This window comes from Micromys minutus, assembly GCF_963924665.1.
Source record: "Micromys minutus genome assembly, chromosome: 31".
Lineage (NCBI taxonomy): Eukaryota > Metazoa > Chordata > Mammalia > Rodentia > Muridae > Micromys > Micromys minutus.
This window is the reverse complement of record NC_137966.1, coordinates 2,039,153-2,063,568: the sequence shown is the minus strand read 5'-3', so window position 1 is coordinate 2,063,568 and position 24,416 is coordinate 2,039,153.

The window sequence follows — 24,416 nt, the reverse complement described above, 5'->3', positions numbered from 1 at the left end:
AGCTCCAAGATAAATGTCTCAGTCTTCTTCAGTTTACCCTGCAAAGCCTGAGGACAGAGGCTTGCATATGACCCCACAAGCACTGTGAGAGAGAAGAGGCATTAACCTCTTCATCTCTAAACCCCTGTTGATGTTCCATATACAGATGGCCACCTCCTGCCTGATGCTGCCAAGAACAAGTGCAAGATTAAATCAAGTTCAAATGCCAACTCTGCAAAGCCAAGTCCTGCAGAGTATGTGAGGTTGCCCAGGCCCTGCCCTCCTTGGCAAGCCTAGGGGGTCTGTTTTGCTGTCTTCACACTCTGTCCAAACTTTCCACAGGCTCGCTCTGAGAATAGACCTGCCCTGCAGCCCTGCTGACCCAAGCAGGAGATAAGCTCTTCTTAACCTCGTGTCACTTTACAGTGGGAACAGGGCCTGGGGACAAGGCCAGAGCTAGCAGATACCAGACAGAATGTTTTTGTCTCCCCGGGCCCTTGTCCCCAACAGAGGCTGTGAGCCACCTTGACCTCGCTCTGGCAATAGACTGTTTCTGCAAATGACTCTGGAGCCAGTTCATTATCTGCTGGTGGCTTTAAGCACCTAAAGTTTCTCAGAGTTCACCCACTTTGTCCAGGATGGAAGAATGACTGAAGCAGAAATGGGAGGGTGAAAAGAGAGGGGTGGGTACAGGGGGATGACTGGAAAGGGCTCTCAATAGGGCTCTTGTCCTGGAACTCACCCAGTACATCTTTCTCCAAGCACATGGATGTAAAGGCATAACTCTCCTGGCCAGAACCAGCCCCCTGAGCACTCATCTGCCACCCTCGATGAGACTCAGAACATCTGTTGGACCTACCAGCAGAACAACGGAATCCGTTTTGCAAAAGAGGCTACATGATCAGTTTTCTGCCTACCGCTAACCTGCCCCACCCACCCATAGTCAGCCAGGCTGTCAGCCATGGTGGATGGAGGAGACAGTGACTAGGTAAATCAGATCCTCTCTCTCATCCCCCTCCATTCCTCAAATATACCAAAACCAGCGATGTCCCAGGTACAGTCTCAGCATTCAACAACACAAATGTGGGAGGGGTGTGCCACCCCAAACCTGTTTGTCCTAAGAATTTGATATCAATTCAATTGCTTATTAGCAACAGGTAGCTGTCAAGATTCCATTTGTCCACTACCACACAGGCATTAATTTAAACAGATCTTTAAGTTTATTATGACCCTTGAATTGTGAACTCAAACTGGCCTGAGGGGAATTCAGATCTTATTGGTTCATATCCTTGAAGGCCAAGACCAGAAGTGTCTTCAGGAAATCAAATGGCAATCCCATTTTTCCTCCTTATGATTGTCACTCCTCTGCCCCTTCCCACTCTTTCTGTCCATTTGTTTTCTGGACATTGACTGGATACAATTCCTTGTTATAAAGTGAACTAGCCTTCCAGCGAGACAGAGACCATTGTTGCTTCCCATTTACAGCAGAAGCAACTGATAGGCGGAGACATTCCAAAAGGAAAATAAATAAGTCTTATTGACCATTTGTCTCAGTTAGGGTTCCTACTGCTGTGATGAAATGCTGTGACCAAGATCAACTTGGGGAGAAAACAGTTTGTTTAGTTTTCACTTTCAAATCACTCTCATCATCAAAGGAAGTCAGGACAAGAACTTAAAGGAGCTGGAACCTGGAGGAAGGAGCTGATGCAGAGGCCAAGGAGGAGTGCTGCATACTGGCTTGCTCCGTATGGCTTGTTCATCCTGTGTTGTTGTTGTTGTTGTTGTCATTGTCGTTGTTGTTTATTTTATATAGAATCCAGACTCACCAGACCAGGAATGGCATCATCCACAAAGGGCTACCTTCTTCCTCTAAATCAATAGTTAAGAAAATGCCTTACAGGTTTGCCTCCAGTCTGCTCTTACAGGAGCATTTTCTTAATTGAAATTCCCTCCTCTCACAACACATTAGCTTGTGTCAACTTGACATAAAACTCTCTAGCACACAACCCTTGGGATGGTTAACATTGACTGGATTAAGAAACATCTATATAGTACAGACAGACCTCTAGATGTGAGGACATTTTCGGATTTTAAAATTAAATAATGACTATAGAAGGGTTTAGAAAACATCTGGACACAGAACAACAGTTACATATGAACTCACAGTGGTTGTGGTAACATGCACAAAACCTGTGCAAGCTCCAAGTCAGGCAAAAGCCCATCATGGGGCAGAGACATGAGTATGAAGCCCCAGCCCTAGCTGTGGAGCTGTTTACAATTGCTAGCTTCTAGGAGAGGGAGAGGATACTTTGAGTGTGTGATCCCTGGTAAGCTGACCATGCTCGAGAAAATATGCACACACCCAGAAAGTATTTGGGCAGCACAGACTCGACCTGAGGAGTTAAAAAACAAACGGAGGATCCAAAGCTGCATAGGTAGGAAAACAGAGGTAGTGATAGGTTTGGGAAGAACTGGGAGAAGGGCAGGTATGATCAGAATACATCACACATGCTAAAGAAAGGACCTACGGAGCCAAAAGGGTTTGCAACCTCATGGGAAGAACAATATTATCAACCAACAAAACCCTCCAAAACTCCTATGGACTAAAACACCAACCTTTGTGCACACCTTGAGAAACAGATTGATCCAGTTGCACAGATGCAGTGTCTGGTATCTATATGAGAAGAGGCTTTTGTTCCAGGGAAGGCATGTTTTCCCAACATAAGAAATGGGGTGGAAAGGGTGATCAGGAGGGAGTGCAACTTCCTGAAGGCAAATGGAAGGGGGAGGAAGTGGAATGGGGTAAAGGGATAACATCTCAAATGTAAATACAGAGTATCTAATAAAAAATGTAAAAAAAAAAAAGATACATCACACAAAATTCTCAAAGAATGATGCTCTTTAATTAAAAAGATCAATGTGCAATAAAAAACTAATGGATATCTTACTTGCAGACAGAAATGTTCAAGGGGGGAAAAGTGCCGTTAATAACAGCAATAAAATGTTAACTTAATTTGACCAGTTGAAATTCTGGATGGGAGAAAATGAGTCTAGAGTTTAGTAGAACTCCCTGTGAGTTTGAGCTCCCTAAAGCTCACATCACACCTGCTCCTCATGGGACCTCTCCTTCCTCCTGCCTATATGTATTGTTACATACGTGTTTGGCTGCTTATATGTTTCATTTCACTGGATACAGTATTTAGTTGACCCAGGGTACATGAAGCCGACTGAGCCCTCCCGTCCTTGAGACTAAGATATGGATATGAGGAAGGTGTGGTAACCTGCAACCGGGTTTTAAAAATTATTATTTTATTGATTTACATTTCAAATGTTGCCCCTCTTTCTGGTCCCTCCCCCCTTAAGTTCTTTACCCCATCCTCCTCCCCTTTTCTCCGGAGAGGATACTCCCCTTCACAGCTACCCACTCCCACCTTACACCATTAACATCCCCTTTCCCTGGGGCATCAAGTTTTTACAGGACTAAGCACATGCTTTTCTACTGAGGCCAGACAAGGCAGTTCTCTGTTACATACATAGCAAAGGACCACAGACCAGCCCATGTATGTTCTTTGGTTGGTGGTTTAGACTCTGGTAGCTCTGAGGGGTATGGGTTAGTTGATATTGTTGTTCTTCTTGTGGGGTTTCAATCCCCTTCAGCTCCTTCAGTCCTTCCCTTGACTCTTCCATAGCTGACTGAGACAGATGCAGATACTTACAGCCAACCATTTGGAGTGAGTTTGGGGACACCTAGGCAGCAGGTTCTTAAGCTGGGATCACATAGATAGAAAGAAATAGAGGCAGACAGGCTCCGTCAACAAAGATTAGCAATGACTCAGTCAAGGCAAGATGTCTCTCTCCCAATCCCTCCAGAAGTCAAGGCATTCTCCTTGTCTTGTGACTGCATCCCAATAACAAGTAGTACAGAGAAGGCAAACAGCACCAGGATGTGGGGATAAACAGGAGACATTCTTCAAAACTCAGACTCACCCACGCCTGCTCTCCACGTAAGGGGTCTTTTGCTTTTACTGAAGAGATATTGAGATTGAGCTGTGTTTCTGAAGCTGGCAACTAGAACAAACCGCACTAGAGAAATCTCCATCCATGCTTCAAGTAGTAGGATGGGAGCAACATGTGGACAAGGCCACAGAGAATGTCTATAATAATACAACTTCACCTCCACCATGGAGGGATGCTCTTCTGTCCTTCTTAGATAAGTAAAGGGTCCCTAGAAATATCTGTAATTTCAGAGTACCATGTGTATGTGACCCAGAAATGTAGGTAATTCAGGGTACCATGTGTGTGATGCACAGAGGAAAGGTCAGAAAGAATCTTGGGTCCTGAGAGTCGTCTCTCAAAAAAGAGAGTCCTCAGTATATCTCAGGAAGACTTAGCCCACCAGAGCCCTTCACTAGCCTGTAGAAGTCTTTTCTTTCCTGCCTGCCTTCCCTTTTTATTCCCATGGTGGGGTGTCTTCTTGTGCCTTTAGTCTTGGGGATCTTCCTTTGACCTCCCTGGAAACAGTTACATGTTCTCCCATAGTTCTCTAAAAAGCCTTGAGTCCAGTCCTTCATGGACAAGAATTTCTCACTGAAGCTGGAGCTGTTCTGGTGTCCTGCAAGCCCTGAAGATATTCTATTTCTACCTCCCACAGCACTGAAGTTACAAGAGCATGCTACATTACCCATGCTTTACGTGGGTGCTGGGAATTTGAACTCAGGTCCTCGAGCTTGTGCAAACAATGCTCTAAATCAGAGAGCTCTTTCTCTACTGTCTAGGAGAGTCTCTAGACTGGTGGGCTACCTTTCCTTCTAGACTTTTCCAATTCCCTGCACCATCTAACAAAGGCTGCTGGGGAGGAAGAATTACACCATCTCTGGCAGGTCACTTGAAACTCTACTTTAAAAGCTTTCAAAGATATTCCCAATTTACAACACAGTACTTTCAGTTTCAGAGAATGGACAACTCCATCATCCATCAACCACAAAATGAACCTCTCTGAGCCTCAGTTTCTTCATCCCTAAAACAGGGGTAATATAAGACTACCTGACTCATGACTGGCTGTGAAGAATCAATGCAACATCTGGAAGGTCTCAGAATAGTGTGCGGCATATGGCTGCATGTTATATAAATCCTAACTAGGTACTCACAGATACAGAGATATTTCAGCAATGTTTTAATTAGCAGAGTTTCATAAATGTCTGCTAATAGGTGGTTGGCCAAAAATAATTATGTGTGCATAGGATGGAAAATGACATAGCCATTTTAGAGGAATACCTATGATATTACGGAATGTTCACCAAAAAAATTGACAGTAAGAACCAGATTTTAAATAATATGTACAGTTAACTATAACTTGACAGTATGATTGGCAGATATCCCCATGTAGATAATCTAACTGTCCTACACAATAATCAAAGCATGGTTTCACATATTCCAGGCTGCACAGACTGGTTCCTTAGCTAAGAATGTCTAAATTCTTGACCCTTCTGCCTCAGCCTCCCAAGTACCTATGCCAGAGATTGATCGTTCAGACAGGCATTGCCATGATCCACTCACAAAAGACTTGTAAACATATCGCTATTAAAAGGTTTATTATTTTTATTTTTTAACGATATATATATCAGGATGTATTATGCTGGTGCCTGCTGAGATCAAAGGTATCAAATCCTCAAGAGCTGGAGTTCTAGGAAGCTGTGAACCTCCCAACATAGATTCTGGGATCTGAACTCGGGTCCTCTGCAAGAGCAGCACATTCTCTTAACCACTGAGCTGTCTGTTGAGCTCCAGCAATATGTCACTTTCAGAATTAGACATTAACACCACAAGTCCTATTTAAAAGGGATCTTGACCATTCGTATAGAAGAGATAACCAAGCAAGCTTCTCAGGGTTGGTTTTCCAGCATGTTCTGTGTTCTTGCTCTGGAAGATTGAAGCCAAACGACCAGGGTTTGACAGGAGACAGAGAAGTAGGAGAAGACTCCACAGTGAGTCAGTGCCCAAGAAAATGCACCTGGGTGAAGAAAGAGAGGGTGGGGACAGGATACAGGGTACAGGGGACAGAAAACAACCATTTTCCTCTATGGACAGTCTTGGCTGTGATACTGTGTAGACATAGCTCTGATACATAGGAGCCCATGGCCTCCCTCAGTGATGCTTTGATACTGGAATTCCCATTATGCATGGCACCATCATTTTTTTTCTTCTCCCCATCAGTTCCCATATGAGCTAGGAGAAGCAGACTCATCCAGAAGAAAGCACACAACAGGTCTTTGGCTGCTAACATATGTCACTTCCAAAAGTCTGGGCCATTGGGATTCTTCCCTCTGTCTGTGTCTGTTTTGTAAGGCCTGGGATCTGGTGGCACATCTTCTTTAGCAAGTAGCACATTTCTCCACACATCCTGCACCCCATTCATTCAGCAAGCTCTTATTGAGTTCTTATTACCTGCCAAGTCCTGGGCTGAGTACTTTTCATCATTTACCTCTTATCTGGAGCCTTAAACAAATGACTCAGGTGCTCTTATTAGCAAGCCATTTTACAGATAATGGATTTGAAGCTCAGAAAAGGTATTGGCCCAAAGTCACCCAGTAAGTTATTAGTCATCACCACTATCAGAGGATTTACAGAGTTTCTCCTCCAAGCCAGACACTGAACTATGAGCTTTAGAGGCATGCTATAGTAACCTGTGGTGGTACTTAGTGTTCTTGACTAAAAGAAGAGAACACAGACACAAGGAGGGAGGGTATTGGGTGCTCTGAAGGGAGGAGATATGAGTAAACATTTACTCACCCTATATGGGAATCTGATGACAGACCAAACTAACAGTTCTTTCAAAGTCCAGCTTGGCAAGATAATCAGTTTTCTGGTATTATTTACAAAAGGATGAGTGAGTTATATTCCAAGTTACTTATAGAATCTTGGAATCCCACCCCTGCATACATGATGACCCACTAAAGGTACATCCCTGAAACTCTATACAAGTCTTTTCTCAGCAGTTCTTACCAGCTCTGTAACCTTGATGAGGGAAGAGCCTTGTGAATCTGGTAAATTTTAGTAACTTCCTAAAACTTGTGAGTTGTTTACTTTTTGAGCCTTATGAGCCTTCCTCCATAATAGGATGTGTCAATTCGCAGGAGACTACTATACTACAAAGAGTTGCTCATCCAGGGTAAGTAGCTTTTAGGAATAGGGAAAATCTATACTGAAGTATGTCAAATCCCTAGACTGGTACTCTTAACCCCAAATGATGCTACATCACAGCTTAGTGACTGGACCTAAAAGGCCAGGCTCCATGCCTTTTGCATACAACATGTGGAAGATGCTTGTATGAGGCAGGCTCTCCCTCTTCCTAATCCTGAGACTGCTAAATCTTATAAGCAGACACTCTGAGGAGCAAGAAACTGTTCCAATATAATTTAATTTTCTGTCTTTTTCCTCTCTCTCTCTCTCTCTCTCTCTCTCTCTCTCTCTCTCTCTCTCTCTCTCTCTCAATCTCAATCTAAATTCTAATTCTCTTTATAACTACTGTTTCAGGCATGTGCCCATTATCATCCAAAAAGCCATCACAAAAAAGAATTATGGGAAGATGAAAGTGGAGGCAGAGAAAGGGCACCTGCCTGTTTCCACGGTGACATGCTCACGGGAGGCAGTCAGCAGCCATTAACATCCGGTTTAACAGTGTGTTTCGTTCCATCTATAACTGGAAGTGTGTTTACTGTTTCATATTTCCTTCATGAGCAAAAGCTGCACGTCTCATTGACCATACTGAGAGCCACTTAACGCTTCTAATTACACATTGGCTCACACTGTTCCTCAACCAAGGGTGAGGTGATTGGAACTCCCCCTGTTGTGTCAAACCGTGTGAACAATCACCTCATCCTTTGGTCCCATGGGACTAGCATCTAGCTGTCCAGTGGTGCTCATGGCTCCCAGTAGCTTAGGATGCAGCCCAGAGCATCTGCACACGGACACTGAAATGGGGTCAGATGTAGCCCCAGGAACACTACATCCTGATGCTTCCCATTTAAACGGCACATTACAAGCTGTTTCTTCACCCAGCACTGCAGCGGTGTCAAGCTCCACTGCACACACTGAAAATGGGGGTATGAAGATAAAGGGGGAGTGCCGCCTGCAATGTGAATCAGCCACTTCCAAGGAGCATGGCAAAGGGCAAAAAGTTTGCTAAACCTCTCCCAGCTCCCATCGGCCCTTCTGTGGCTCAACTTCCAAAACAGTGGTTCTCAACCTGTGGGTCACAACCGCTTTGGGCATGTTAAGTGACCTTTTTACAGGGGTCCCATTGCAGATACCCTGCATATCTGATGTTTATGTTACTTTTCATAACAGTTGTAAAATTACAGTTATCAAGTAGCAACAAAAATTTTTTAGGGATCACCACAGCCTGAGGAACTGCATTAAACAATCGAATCTTTAGGAAGGTTGAGAATCACCAGCCTAAAAGTTTACCCAAAAGACCTGTGAACTCTGACTCTAATCAAGCACATCCCAGACAGCTTGGTCTCATAAACATTCCTTATAAAATGAACTGATTAGCTGGACATTGCAAACATGGCTGAGACTCTCCCATGGCCTCCCTTTGTCTGCCTTATAAATCTGTCATTGTACCCTCTAAGATTTCTTCCTTGAACCAGAATGTTCACTTACAGTTTTTGGCAGCTACCATGAGGATGCTAAGATATGGTCCATCCAGGATGGAATCTCAACTCTGGATAAACTACTTTGAAGAAGTGAATTAAACATTCTGAGTCTTGTCATCAGCCTAACCAGAGCAGATGTGCCGGATAAAATATGTCTTGCAAGAATACAGCTAAAGTGTGAGTCTCCTACAAAGCAGTGTTGGGAGGTAGGGTCTAATGGGAGGTGTTTAGGTCATGGGATTCCAGCCACATGATTGGGTTAATACTGGTTATAGAATAGCTGGAGGCTGTACATGTCATTTTTTCATTTCTCCCTCATTCTTTCTTCCCCTCTTCCTTCCTCCCCTTCTCATCTCCCACCATGGGATAATAAAATCAGTCCCACAAAGATACTGAAGAGATGCCCGCACCATGCCCTTGGATTTCCCAGCCACCAGAACCTTGAGCCAAATACACTCTTGCTTGCTATGAATTACCTGTTCTCAGATATTACGTTGTAGCAAATAGAGAATAGATCTGAGGGCTGCCAAGGAGTTGAACTCCTGGCACACAGTCAGTGACTGATAAACCATAGCCCAAACCAGGAGATGGCATGATCTAAGCTGCTATTCTTTTCTCTTTTTAATTTATTTTTGGCAATTTTATACAGAGAGAAAAAAACGTTCTGTAGCCACATTTACCTGCCTCCCATGACTCTCCCTGATCGGTTCTCATTTTCTTAGTTACCACCTGCTTCTACCTACGTTTCTTTTGATTGCTTGTTTTTGCAGGTCTAATGCAGGTAGCTACAGCTGCTGCTTGTTCATCCTTGTGTTGGCCGTGCTTTATGCAGAAAACCAAATTCAATGGCCCTCTTCCCTGGCATCCATCGCTTACATCCTTTTCACCTCTGCTTCCCTTTGAGATGGAGGAAAAGATGATGTATTATGTCTTGTTGGCAGCTGAGCACTGAGACAAGGTCATCATCCATCTGCTGAGATTCCAGGGAAAATCCCACATCTTCTTTTGATGGCTTCTTAAAGAAGACAGAGGATCTTCCCTTAGTAGGGTTTACTTGTGGTCAAGCCTAGTGATTTCCAACTTTAGTCTCAAATTGGAGTCTTTGCCCACAGGAAGAGGACAAGCACTAGGGAGCACTTAGACTTTCCCGGAGTGAAGCAGCTACAACCATCCCCCCACCACCACCTGTCTTTTCTGAACAAAAAACAATTTTAGAAACATTAGTAAAATATATTCAAAACTTTTTGATGTCAACTGGATAAATAAATAACTCACACCTGTAATCCCAGTTTTCTGGGGGTTGAAGGCTTTTTAAGGTTCATGAGTAGGGCTTCACAGTAAGATTTTGTCTCTAAATATCCAAAAACAGCAATAATCACAATGTGGGGAAAAAACTAAAACAAACACCATATAAAATAGGGAGAAAAACAAAAACACCAAAATTGACAAGTACCTGGTTCGAGCAACTTAAATCGAATCGGATCGCTGCTAGAATGTTCTAGTGTCTCGGGTTGCTTGTTGATTTCTTGCAGACAGTAATTAACATGCATCGAGTTCCTGCTGTATGGCAGAGCCAAATTGTTTCCTCATACATACTGTCACATTTAATTCGCCTACCAGACCCCTAAGAGAGATAAAACTGTAAGTAGGTAACTGAAGCTCCAAGAGGTTAAATAGCTTATCCGTGAAGGCCCAGTGAGGAGCCCCACAGGGACGTCACCCCTGCAAACCCCACAGTTAATCAATACACTCTACTTCCTCCAAGGTCCCAGGCCTGTGTTGGGCAGAGTAAGCGTACAATAATTCAGAAGATGGATGCAAAGCACCGACTTTGCTATAACAAGGTCTCGGGTCCCAAATGCAGGCCAGCAGCTTGACGAATGCCTCCTGCTCCATTCTATGCCTGATTTCACTGGAAATCCTGTGGGAGGCCCACCAACAATGGACATCATCCAAGACCCACCCCAGCACCATGCAGTCAGCTGAAGAAGCATTAGTGCCACCTTACTTCCCAAGAATCTACAGAACAAATTCCTACTGTAGGCTGCAGGCTACGCCCCAAACATGCACAGGGGTAGATAGATGTGTTTCCACAACAGGAAGGATTGAAGTCCAGTGTCAAAAGAGAAGCTGAGCATTTCCTTCTCCTACTTGCTCTATCTCCTTTGTTTTAATCAATTGCTTCTACACATACCCAGGGTGACTCCCAGAATACACAGTAAAACTAGAAAATAGATAGCATGTGTGCTTCTGGGCACACCCACTTCAAGACATAAGTAATTGATTTTCACACTACTTTCCACTAAAGTCAAAGATACTGTCTCTGTTTTCTTTTTTCACATGAGAACTAGAAGCAACTACCAACATGTTGGTGCTGGCACTGGCACCACGGATGAAACATTTTTTTTATTCCTTCAACTATTTAAAATCATATACCTTAGGGTCATCTGCCCAGCTCCCACTTATGACCACAGACAAGTTATTTAATCCCTCTGGGCTTTAATTCTCTTATCAGTAAGACAAACGTGCCCATACCTCACTCAGTGTTATCATTATGAATAGACTGTAGCTGGGGAGATGGCTCATTGGATAAAGCACTGGTTGGGCAAGTATGAAGACTCAAGTTTGAATCCACTGTACCCAACCTAAGAAGCCATGTATGGCTCTGTACCCCTGTAAAATCCCAGCACTAGGCAGTGGAGATAGGAGGACCCTGGAGCTTGCTTGCTTAGCCAGCTAGTCTAGCTGAGTCAATAAGCCCCAAGCTCACTGAGAGATCCTATCTAAAAGCAGTAAGCTAGAAAGACCCCACCCTAGACCCTGGCTCACTCCACTTCCATATTTATGCATCCCAGCTGCTCCAATGATCTTTACCAATCAACATCAACCCCACAGTCATTAAAAGATCTCACCTTACCCTAGACTAAACCCTGTTCTGCTTATAGACACATACAACCAAGCAGCAGCTCTATCCCATTATACAACCAAGACTTATACAAGCAAGCAGTGGCTCTATCCCAGACCCCACTTTTCCCTGTCTCTGGACTTGCATTCCCCAACTGTTCTATCTGGTCACCATAGCCCTGGTCCGGGACCCTGGCCCAAGACCCAGCCCAAGACTCTACCTATACCTTAAGGCTTTTTCACCTTCAGACTCACACTACAAAGCTATTCTATGCTGTCAATCTAGCCCAAGTTCTGGGCCTGGACATGGTAAGAGACCGTGCCCTAGACCTAGCCCTCTCTTCTGCTTTGGGTGCTTCTACTCCAGACTCCCCAAGTCCCCTTTCCCATGGCCTTGCCTTCTGATTTTGGCCTGACAGACTAAAACCTCACATAATAAGACAACGAACATGCCAACTAAAGATGCTCTGGTCCCTTTACAAAAACACAAACAGTATGATAAACCAAGACAACAGACAATACACACACACACACAATTATCAGTCCTGTATGAATGTTCCCGAAGGAACACAACATACCAAAATCCATAATATGTAATGAAGATAATATTAAAAGAAAAGTTTAAACAGCATCATGTGACAGAAAAGGAAACATTACAACAGATACTGAAGTTCAGGGAAAAAAAATCATAGGGATGTAACTTATAAGCATATATTCTGCTAGAATGGAATACCTCGAAGAATATGTGTGTATCTATTGGGAACAAGCAATATAAATTTATTCCAATTGTTAACATGTCATTTTCAGATTCCATTTAATCATAGGGAGAAACCAAATTCAATTACCCATGCTCTAGGGGAGCTGGGGACTTCTGTATATCTGAACCACTTCTGGTGTAAACGGTTGTCTGAGTCCATCCACCTCAAGGACAACTACATCTTGCTATAGCAGGGTCAAATGAGTTCATATTCCCAGGTCTAGGAGCTAATACCTACCCACTTCCCCAAATGGTTTCTTAATTGTCTGTTAATCAGTAAAGAATATAGAAACTGCTGTTACCTAAACCAAGGTACATAAGTTATAAAAATATATAACCAGCTGCCTGTTGTGCCCTAATTATAAGCAGGTGACATGCTCTTTGTCCCCTTCTCACTGTGAGTTCCAGATCTATGGTCTAGGAGACTGAATTAAGGACCTGGAAGCCAGGTGCTTTGGATACGGCCCAGTCTCCAATGGGTACTCCTTTGCTTAGCCCATAATGCCAAAATATGATTGGATAACATTGAGGCTTCCCCCAGGTCTCCCCCTCATTTTGAGTTACCATCCTTTTAAAATGTTGTACACTCTCTTTGGGGATGTGGTTTAGATCCATAACTAGCCACTTTCCTGAACAGTCCAAAAATAAAGCTTTTCTTCTTATGCTTCTGTATTTGAAGTGGGTTTTTTTTTTTTTTTTTTTTTTTTTTTTTTTTTTTTTTTTGGCTTCCACCTCAAACCCAACAGTTTCTAGATGCTTGTGATTAAATCAAGACGACTGGTGTAAACAGATCTATATTCAGCAATGAGATTTAGAGAGGAATAAAAGGGCTTTCAGCAACAATAATAACAAGCCACAGGACTAGATGAATTTAGTATTCCACTCTAGACCTTTAACTAATACAACTCTGCTCACATTATCCCATAGAATAAAGACAGAAGGGATGTTTCAAAAACTTTTTTAAGACCCCAGTATTAGGCCAACATAAAAATCAAATAGATCCACAACAAAAAAGAAAATTACAGAGTGGTCTCCTTGATAAACACAGATGAAAAACTTCTCAACAAACTGAATTTTAAAATTGCATAAAAGAATCACTCATCATGATTAGTTTGGCATGATAACAGCAATGGAGAGATGGCTCAATGTATATAAATCAAAAATATAACTCATCACATAAATGGATTGAAAGATGGACGTAATATGGTCACATCAATAGACCCAGAGAAGGCCTTTGATGAAATCTAACATCCTGTTCATAAAAAAGTCATATAGAGACTACAAATGGAGGCAGTACATACTTCAACATGACACAACTTTATCCAACATCATGTGAAATGAAAAATTCATGGAGTTCCCACTAGGGTCAGAAATAAGGCAGGATATCCATTTTCTCCTATTCAATACGGTCCCTGGAATCTTGGCTAGAGCAATAACACAAGAGAATGAAATAAAGGGAAACAAACAGGAAAAGAGGAGGTAAAAGGACCCTATATGTGAAATGTATGATTTTATATTTAAGAAACTTAAAGACTCCAACAACATAAAAAAACCTTAAGAGTTGATAACCATTTTCAGCAAAATGGGAGCATGAAAAATTAATATACACATATAAGTAGCCCTCATAAATATAAATGAAATCAAGGGATTGATCACATTTACACACAGACACACACACAGACACACAACAACAACAACAACAAAAACAATTTTTAAGCAAACCCAAGCAAGGAAATGAAAAGACATACAGTGAAGTTTTTAAGATACCAAGGAAATTGAAGAGGACATGAAAAGATAAAAGACCCCAGTGTTTACATATTGGAAGAATTAATATTGTGAAAATGACCTCTCTATAAAAGCAATCTACAGATTTAGTGAAATGTCCATCAAAATGTCGAACATTTCTCACAGATATGTGCAAAATCATATCTCAAATTATTGAGACATAAAAGACAAGACTAGCAAAGAAACCTGAACAAAAATAATGTTACCAGAATAACATCATAGCTGATTTAAGTTATTCTACAGAGCCATGGAAATTAAAAAAACAGCATGGTGTTAGTACAAAATAGAGACACATAGCCCATTGGTACAGAATAGAGGACCCAAATCTAAGTCCACACAACTTCAGCTACTGGATTTGACAAAGAAGCCATGAGTGTATGCTGAAGAAAAGACGGTCTTCAACAACAGTACCGGGGAATCTAGGTGTCAGCATGCAAAAGAGAGAGAATTAGTCCTGGTCTCGCACCATCTACAAAACTCAAATGCAAAAGACCCCAACAGAAGACCCAATACTTTCAAACTTCTAGAGGCAAAAATTGGGAGTGTGCTTTAGCATACAGTCAAACACAGGGACTTTCTACATAGGAAACAAGACCAACAGTTGATCAATAAGATTTCATAAAGTCTTCTGCACAAAATAGGAAACTGACAACCAAATGAAAAGACAACCCAGAGAATAGGGGGAAAAGCTTTGACTGTTCTTTATTTGACAGGGAATTGGTGTCTAGAATATACAAAGATTATTTTAAGCCAAGGAAACAAACAACTCAATTAAGAAATGGACTATGAAACTAAGCAGGGTTCTCAAACAATACACAAAACACGAAAACACTTTAAAGGTACTCAACATCCTTAGCCATCAGGGAAGCAAGGATGAAAGTCACTTTAAGAATCCATCTCATCCTAATTTGAATGGCTATCATCAAAAATAAAAATTACAACAAATGCCAATGCATATGTGAGGAAAGGGACCCAATCTACACTGTTCATGGGAGTGCAAGCTTGCACAATCAATTTGAAAATCGGTCTGCAGGTTTCTCAAAAAAAATTAGAAATAAAGTCACCACTGACCCTGCTATACCACTTCTGGATATATTCCACAACGATATCTGTGCATCCATGTTCAGTGCTGGTCTAGCCACAAAGAAAGGAGATGGACTCACCCTAGATGTCAATCAGCTAATGAGCAGACCGTGAAAAATGTACAAACTCAGAACTGTATTCAGCTATGATAAAAAGTAAAATAATATTGACAAGTGTATAGATAAAACTGGAAGGACCATTCAATGATAATCCAGGCCCAGGCAGACAAACCACATACCCTCCCACACAGCTTTGACTCCTTAGTTCTGGTTGTTTAGCCAGGGGTGCCTCTGGATGTCAGGAATCTAGGAAGGAGTCTGGAGAGGGGATACCTCAAGGGAAGAAAGATGGTGGAACATAAATTAAAGGAAAATAGAGAGGGAAAAATATTGGGAGTGGGAAGGTTGAAGCACTGGTTGGGGGAGGAGTTAGAAGGTTAGAGAGACAAGGGGTTGGAGATAGCATTAACCATAGTGAAGAATTATGAAAAAGCCATATAGAAACCTACCATATTGTGTCCCAGATAATGTACACAAGAGGAAAAGAAGAGAATTGGTCTGCATGCTGCTTCTAGTAGCACAGAGTACTGAACAGTCAGTGCCTGTCCGGAGTGTAGAATACCACTCTGTAGGAGTTTATCAGGGAGGCTCGCAAATCCCTCAAAAGTAGGCTTTTGTCGGTCAACCTGGTGGCCTTTTGTCTAGAGGATGAGGACCTATTGCTGAAGACTCCACATACCTTGGCTGCAAGATACAGAGAGAGCCAGCGAGAACTGAATTGGAAATTTCCTCTCCACTGGCTAGCTTTTAGAGTGCCTGCAGATGCTATGCAGACTGCTGGGGGAATAAAACTACCAATGGTCATGCCCAGCTGTGAACCCTATGAACAACAAAACCAACCTATCAAGATGATATGCCCACTAGTACAGGAGTGGCACAAATGCCTTCTGATTGAATTTGAGGAGAAAGAAACCTATACATAGGCCCACAGCAGGAACTTACTGCTGTTTCTCAGTTAGATAGATATAGCATCAAATTGCAGCATTAAGTATCTGTGTTTATATCCACAGAGTAGTGGTTCTCAACTTGTAGGTCTTGAGCCCTTTGTAGGTTGAATGACCTTTTCACAGGGGGTTGCCTAAGATCGTCAGAAAACACCAATGTTTACATTACAGTTCACAACAGTAGCAAAATTACAGTCATGAGGTAGTAAGGAAAATAACTTTGTAGTTGGGGCTCACTACAGCATGAGGAACTGTATTAAAGGGTTGCAGTGTTAGGGAAGATTGAGCTCAGCCTTAACAACTCTTTTTTGCAGTGAATGTCTGTGAATACAAAGAAAGACTCGTAGATGCCCAAGATGGTAAGAATGGTCAACAGTTGTGGGCTCAGCCCTAAACAAGACATTTAACCATTTTCACTTTGTTTTCTGTTGTAGTAAAATACCCCAAAGAAGCAACGTGGGGGAGGAAGGGGCTTATTTTGCCTCACAGTTCCATGCAACGATGGCCCATCATAGCAAGAAATTCGCAGTGGCAGGAGCTTGAGAAAACTGAGTACTTTGTACGCACATCTGAGAGCAAAGTGCAATGCATGCTCAGCTCACCTTTTCTCCTCCTACACAGTCGTGCACCCAGGCTCGTGAAGTGGTACCACCCATACTCAGGGTTGTCTTTTCCCTCTGTTAACCTACAGCTAAGGAAATCTCCCTCAGGCTGGCTTAGTTCCACAGTCCCTTACAGAAACTCCTTTCCCAGATGATTCTAGACTGTGTCAGGTTGACAATTAAAATTATCCATTAAATACACTACCATCTCTAACCATCAGGGGACATTGTGGAAGAGCAGGTGGGAAGTATGCAAGAGCTGGGAGGTGGGCAAATGTCAGACACCAGCCATTAGACTCCTTACAACCATTGTAATCATGAATTTAGAACTATGGTTACCTGCATTGGATCTACACCAGACTGGTCCCATGAATGACGATGAATAAGGAAGTGCTATCTTTTACTGATGAACAACTAGATAGTCATATATTCTGGGAGACGGAGAGAAGCCATTGCTGAGTTCACTTGGTTCCAACTATAGCTCCATACCCATGCTCACACAGGTTGCCGTGGGCAAAGTCATTGAGTTCCGAGATAGTTAAGAATAAAGTCTAATGCCAAAATGAGATTAACAAGGAAGTGAGTTGTGCTCAGAGGCAGTCAGGAAGTAGGGGAGTGTTGGGGTGAGAGTGTCAGTGTACATCATATGCATGTGGAAAATAGTCAAAGAAAAAATTAAATTAATTTTAAAACTGTAAATAAAAACAAAGGAAGATGAAGAACCCTCCAGGAAAAATACCACTGGCATCTACCTCCGACCTCTACACACATGTGCATGTGTATACACACACACACACACACACACACACACACACACACACACACATGCTTACATGCACACATAGATGAGAAATGCCTGAACAGTTCTATATCTGGCACAGTTCTATATCTGGCCCTGGACAATGGTACTGTTCATCCCATTCCTTACTGAGCAGTCTGGAGATGTCACTGCATACTTCTCTGGAGAATGAGAGCCCAGATACACCCTAGCAGAGGTTCCTGATCTCAGTCCGTGCAGGACGCACACATGTAATCACAACACTGAGCAGGTAAAGGCAGAAGGATCAGCAGTTCAAAGTCATCCTCTGATACATAGTGAGGCCAAGGTCAGCCTGAGCTGCATGCAACTCTGTCTTAAACAAACAGAGGTCCTGCTCTCACCAAGCATTCCATTGGAGATAGCAGCTTTGGGTAAGCAATTATCAGATCATTTCCACTGTGAGTCAGGGATACAGGAGAAGGTCTGAATGATGTAAGAAGAACACCAAGTCCAAGTGGACACCAACACGGGGGCACTTCAGATACTCCAGAATGTTCTGTCAGACTTGAGCACCAGCTCTTGAGTTGTTGGCAGTTTAAAAATAAGTGGAACATGGCTGAGCGGTTGCTCTGACGCACACTGATAGCAAAGTAGAGCTCTTTCACAGTGCTTCCCACGACCCTCTTCAGTTTGATTGGCTCTAACCTGAGAGGAGAGGAAAAGTGGGACCCTTAGAGATGGATCCTTGTGCTCTGACGAAGCCCTCTTTAGGTCCCAGCTAATCTGTAGCAATCAGCTTGCGAGCTCCAGAGCTGACCTGACTCCCCAGCAAATCAGACCTGGATCCCTAAGAACCTTCTCCCACGTCTTCCTTTGTCATTGTTGGCCACTAGCCTGCATCCACCTCCACAAGTCTCTCCCTTCTGTTTCTTTTCCCTTCATCCCTCTACTTCCCCATGTCTGTGTAAAACCCTCTGTGGCCTGGGCTGGAACCTTTCAAACCCTTTAACAATTATCTCTTAAAAGATCAGCCTTCACCTCCTGGCTACACATTTGACAGGTGCCCCCGTGGATGGGTTTCAGGAAAAGGGCCCTATGTAGGGAGATGTAGTCTAGGCTCACCAATGTGTGACTTTACAGATATGTTTGCATCCAGTGGCAGAGTCAAACCATGATAGCGTGCATACATAGGCTGCTTAATAGTCTTTATCTGTTTCTTGCCTTGGAGTTGGACCTTCAGCAGTCAGTGGAAGCACCAGGGTTAAAATTCAAGGTTATTTAAATTTCTACTCCCTGTGCATGCAGTTTCTTCCTCTACATCTGTTGGAGTTCTCCAGAGAAACAGACCAATGGAGTTTATATAAAAAAAACACAAGGAGACTTATTTTGAGGACTTGGCTCACATAATCCTGGAGACTGGCAAGTCTGGACTTCACAGGACAAAGCAGTAGGCTGCAAATGCAGGTGAAGTTGGTGTTGCAGTTTTGAGATGAAAACCACAGGGCAGATCAGCAGGCTGGAAACAGCAGGGTTCTTCCTATATTTCAGTCCCAAAGTAGAATTCCTTTGGGGAACAGAATTGCTACAATGGAATACTTAAGGATTACCTCTAAGGGCTTCACCATAGTGGATGAGGCTCATCCTCCTTACAAAGATCAACGTGTTTTATTCATGGCCAAGCAGATGACTGTGGATGCTCATCACATCTACAAAATACCTTCACAGTGACATCTAAATGAATGTTCAACCAGACAACTGGGCATGTGGCCGAGCCAAGGTGACAAATGAAATTAACCATCACAGCCTCCTAGGGACATTTATACAGATCATCTCATCTGATCTTCACAACTTGGGAGAGAGAGGGGTTGTTGATGTTATCTTCCCCACCCCCACCCAGTAAAAGCTCTGGAAAGGGGATATATAAGGAAACCACAGCTTGCATCTCTCAGCCAGGATCCGGTCTCCACTGCAGAGAGTGACCAGGGATAAGATTAGGTGGGTACTAGGCACAGAACTTAGACATGATGATCTCAGGCCAGCACGAAAGCAACGCTAAAGTTATTTCTAGTTGCTTTTCTGGGGCTTTTTCAAGATACTGAAGGCAGCTGTCTAGACCCTCTAGAAAATCTCATGGAAGTTTTTTGAAAGAAAAGCTGACTGTCTAAGGAACAAAGAAAGGAGGGGGGATTTTTACATTGTGATTTCTGTACTTTAAACTACTGAAATGTAAGTTGTTGATAATTAAATTGGGGACATAAGGAAGTACTAAATGTGTTGCTCAAGCATCTGTGGTTGTGTGAAAATATCTGAGATAAGCAGCATATGAGGAGAAAGGGTTTAGTTCAGTTCAGGTTCAGTCTATGGTCACTTGGCCCCGTGGTTTTGCATGATGTGGAAGAACGCCATAATGGGAAGTTTGTGTTGAGTCAAAGCTGCTCAACTTATAGTGGCCAGGAAGCAAAAAAAAAGAGAATGTAGAAGTGTATGTTTATAATCCCAATGTTCAGAAAGCAGAGGGGGCATGCATACTACTTTGGGCTATGTACCAAGTTCCAGCACAGCCATGGTTGAATGGTAGAACGCTGCTCCCTGCCTTCAAATAAAAGTGTGGTGGGAACACTGGTAGTTCCAGAATTTGGGAGGTTGAGGTGGGAGGATAGTTAAAAGTTCAAAGCAATCCGGGGTTATGTGATATGGTGCATAGGTTGTTAAATAACAGCTTGGCAAGGTCAGAGAGACACAGAGACAAAGACAAAAAGAGACAGAGAAAGAGACAGAGAGATAGATGTAGAGAGAGTCACACACACATACACACATACACACACAGAGAGAGAGAGAGAGAGAGAGAGAGAAGACCACTCTTAGATTCCCAATATTCCCTTTAAAAGCATATCCTTCCACAATGACCTAACATCTTTCCATTAGGCCTCACACCCTAAAGGTTCCACAACCACCTAGTAGCACCAGCATCTGTGAACCAAGTCATTATCACACAGACCATTATGAAACATCTAATTTATGAGTCGGGCAGGAAGATGGCTCAGTCAGCAAAAGGTGTGCCGTGCAAAAATGAGGGCCTGAATGGGATCCCCAGAAGCCATGTAGAAAGCCAGACACGATGGATGGTACACACCTATAATCCCAGGGCTGAGAGTCCAAGTGGCTCACTGAATGTTCAGTAAGCCATGCATGAGCTCTGGGTTCAGTAAGGGATTCTATTACAAAAACAGTAAGGTGGCTAAGCAACTGAGGAAGACACCAGAAGTCAACCACTGACCTCTACACAATTTTACACAAACATGCACACATACCCCCTTCCCCTTCCACAAAAGCTTTGAACCACGAGGGTAAATAAAGCTTTAGAGAGATCCCTCAAAGATCTCAATTGATAGTAACACCCCTGCACTTTGCTTTGGACACAAAGGAAAAGAGACGGGTGCCTGGGTGGTCCTGGTCAACCACACTTGGGCCCCAATGCTGCAGGCTTCTTCCAGAGATCAGATCCTTTCATGAAGAATGAGAAATTTTCATTTTTGAGTATATTCAAAACAGGAGCTTCAGACCCTAAGAACAAAATCCCAAGAGGAGTTTAAACATCCCTTGGTCCCACTGGTGAAGTGCATGTTACCAAAAGGTGATGCTTTGAAGAAGAATGAACCCTCTGGCTAAGAAGAAGTTGTGATTCTTTCTCCCTCCCTTTCTTGTCATTAGAAATACCTGATCACAAGGACATCCTCAAGTGACCGATTGACTAATTCATGAAAGAAGAATTGGGTCAGATTGCAAAATCAAATTCTCCTCTGCCATACAGTCTGGATAAACATAAAAAGGAACAGGGAATAGGTATCAGGGACCTATGAGAGACACAGATGAAAATAATGCTTATTTCCTGAGATGCCAACGTTTGTATATAAAACATGTGGGTGCATGTGTGTAAATTCCAGCACTCTGGAGGCAGAAGCTGGGGAGTCACAAATTTAAAGTCATCCTGTGCTGCAAATCAAAACCTTGTCTGGGAAAATTAATTATCTGGGCACTGTCCAATGCCAGATTTGGCTGCAGTCCACCAGTTCACCTCAATGATACCTTCTCTTTATGAATGAGAGGGATCTCACTGAATCATCGTATGGGTGAGATGACTTCAGATGTAAGAACCAATAAGCCAATGATGAGAGATGGTGGTTTATGGTAAGAGGAAAGTGTTCCTGCTGCTGGGAGACATTCGGGAGCCGAAGTCCAGTGTGTTCTAGCTCTGTGCCTAGAGCTGAAGGTAGGCCAAGCTTTCCACAATCACCTTGAGTTGATGACCACCACATTCCTCTCCTAGAATTAGAAATTTGATGGTCAGTGGCAGGCTTCAGTCATACACCAGACTCTTTCAGCCAAGAACTGGAAAAGCAAAGGGAGGCAGATATGAGGTACAGCCCAGTTTGGTCGCCTTTGAGAGCAGCAAATACTCATTATCTCTGCTCTTAAGACCCATTAGAAAACTATTACTATCAAGAAAGAATGTAAAGAGCCCTTAGAGCTGGAGATCACCACCGGGGTGAGAGAAGGAGGTACACCACCAGTTTGAAGGCTTATCTGGGTACCTGGGATAAGGAATTGTTTGAGGCTAGCCTACACATAATCAGAACTGATAATCAACATGGGGGTGGCAGTTTCTTTCCCCATATTTCACCTCTTATTTCCAACATCCAAAGTGTTCTGTAGAACAATTCATTTTTCATATTTCTGTAGATAAAATGAAATATTTCTGTCTCTTTTTTTCTCTCTCTCTCTTCTTTGGTATTCTTAGGTTTCCTTTCTTAGTTAAAAAAACACACCCCCTATTCTTCCTTCTCCTGTTTGCTCCTGTTTTTTTCTTCCCACTGACTCTCCACTCCTCTACTAGTAACCCCAATTGCTTTAAAAAACAATTCACAGGGTCAATAAGATGTTTCATTTGGTAAGGTGCTTGCTATCAATGCACATGGACCTGGGTTCAATCCCCAGAACCCAGGTGTCAAAAAGCCGAACATGGTGGCAGGTCTGTGATTCCAGCACTAGAGAGGCAGAGACAGACAGATCCTTGGGACTCAGCGGCCAGCCAGAATATCTGAGTGAGTGCACTCAAGGTCAATGAGAGCTCCATCTCAAAAATAAATGTTTGATTTGTACATGCACAGAGAGAGAGAGAGAGAGAGAGAGAGAGAGAGAGAGAGAGAGAGAGAGAGAGAGAGAGAGAGAGAGAGAGCCAGGGGAGGGGCAATAAGGGGTGAAAATAATATTCAGAGGTTTTGTCTCAGTCTCCACCATCTGATCCAGAATCAGGTCATGTGATCCAAGCCTGTCCAATCATAGTTGTTTCAGGAGTGAGCACGTGGAGTAAGATGGGGCATCCGAATAAAAGCAGGGGCCTACGGATGTAGCAGCGTCAGGAAGGCTTTTCTTTTCCTTTTCACTTGACTTGGACATGAAAAATAGCAGCCTGGAGTTTCTGGCCGCCATCTTGCCACCATTCTTTTGCCTGAGGATAGTATTCCTAGAGGGTAGCAGAATTGGGAATGGGAGATATTACTAGGTCTGGAGTCTCTGGATCAAGCCTTCTCTGGAACTTTTCCAGTAACATAAGGCATTTAATTCCATAGTTTGATATGATTATCTTGAGTCAGGATTTTAGCACTTACTTATCACGAAAACACTACCAATGCCTGTATCTGTGAAAAGCAATGACTAGGGTCGCATGTAAGAACTGAGGGGGTTGTCATGGCCTCCAAATTTTCCGTTGGGAAACCACTGATGGTTTTTAGCTTTATTTCAGCTACAGAACCCTCATGTATAAATATAACCTTTCATGTTCTTTCCTTTCTGAGTGTATTGCTGTTACGCTTTGGGGCCTTTGTGATGGTTCCCAATGCCCAGAACACTTTTCCCACTTCCCATTTCTGCCTACCTAATCTCAGCAACCTCCTACCAAATCTGGATAATTTAATTAAAATGGTGCTTCTACCAAGATGCTTTGTTTCCTGCCTAGGGCAGGCTCTACTGTGATGAACTCCCATATCACTCTCTACTACCCACCACGGTATACCTGCCAACCTGGGTTACAAGTACCCCCATTTTCTTCTTACTGTCCATCTAGAAGGCAGATTCTAGGGAGGTCAGCATACTCTGTTGTATGTTGGATGCAAGAATTTCTCAAGAGACAGAGCTCATGAGTGAAAGAATCAATGACATTGTGTTTCTCCCCATCCCAAATAACACCATCTCCTGCTTCAGGTCTATATCTATGGTTTAACCTCAGTTTGGTGAGTGAATGAAAGAAAAGCAGAGACAGAGAAGTCCGTCTACTTATCCTTAAACTACCTCTCCTAGTTAGCTTCAGCTATCAGTCTGATGCAGCCCCAAGTTATCTGAGGAACACTCAACCATAGCAAGTCATCTGAAGATTGTGGGAGTGTCTGTGAGACATATTCTTGGCTGCTGATCGGTGTGGGAGGATCCAGAGCAGTGGAGAAAGGGCCATACCTCCACAGGCTGGCCTGGATTATATAAGAAAACTTGCTGTGCAAGCCAGTGGCAGAGATGTTTCAGTTTCTGATTCAGTTCCTCCCTCCAGCTTCCTGTCTTGAGTACCTGTTCTGACTCCTCGCAGTGATGACCTGTAACCTGCAGGATGAAATAAGCTATTTCCTCCCCACATTACTTTTAGGTGTGATGCTTATAACAGCAGCAGGTCGAGCTCTAATGCTATCTTTCCCCAGTCAACTTTATGGGTTGGACATTCTTTATTCAAAAGAACTAGTGTATGTGTTTGAGTTAAGGTTGCAGTGGTCAGTTTTCTAAGGACAGGAACATAAGCTTCACAAGACTGCAAGCTTTTTTTCTCTCTTTTGTCCCTTAA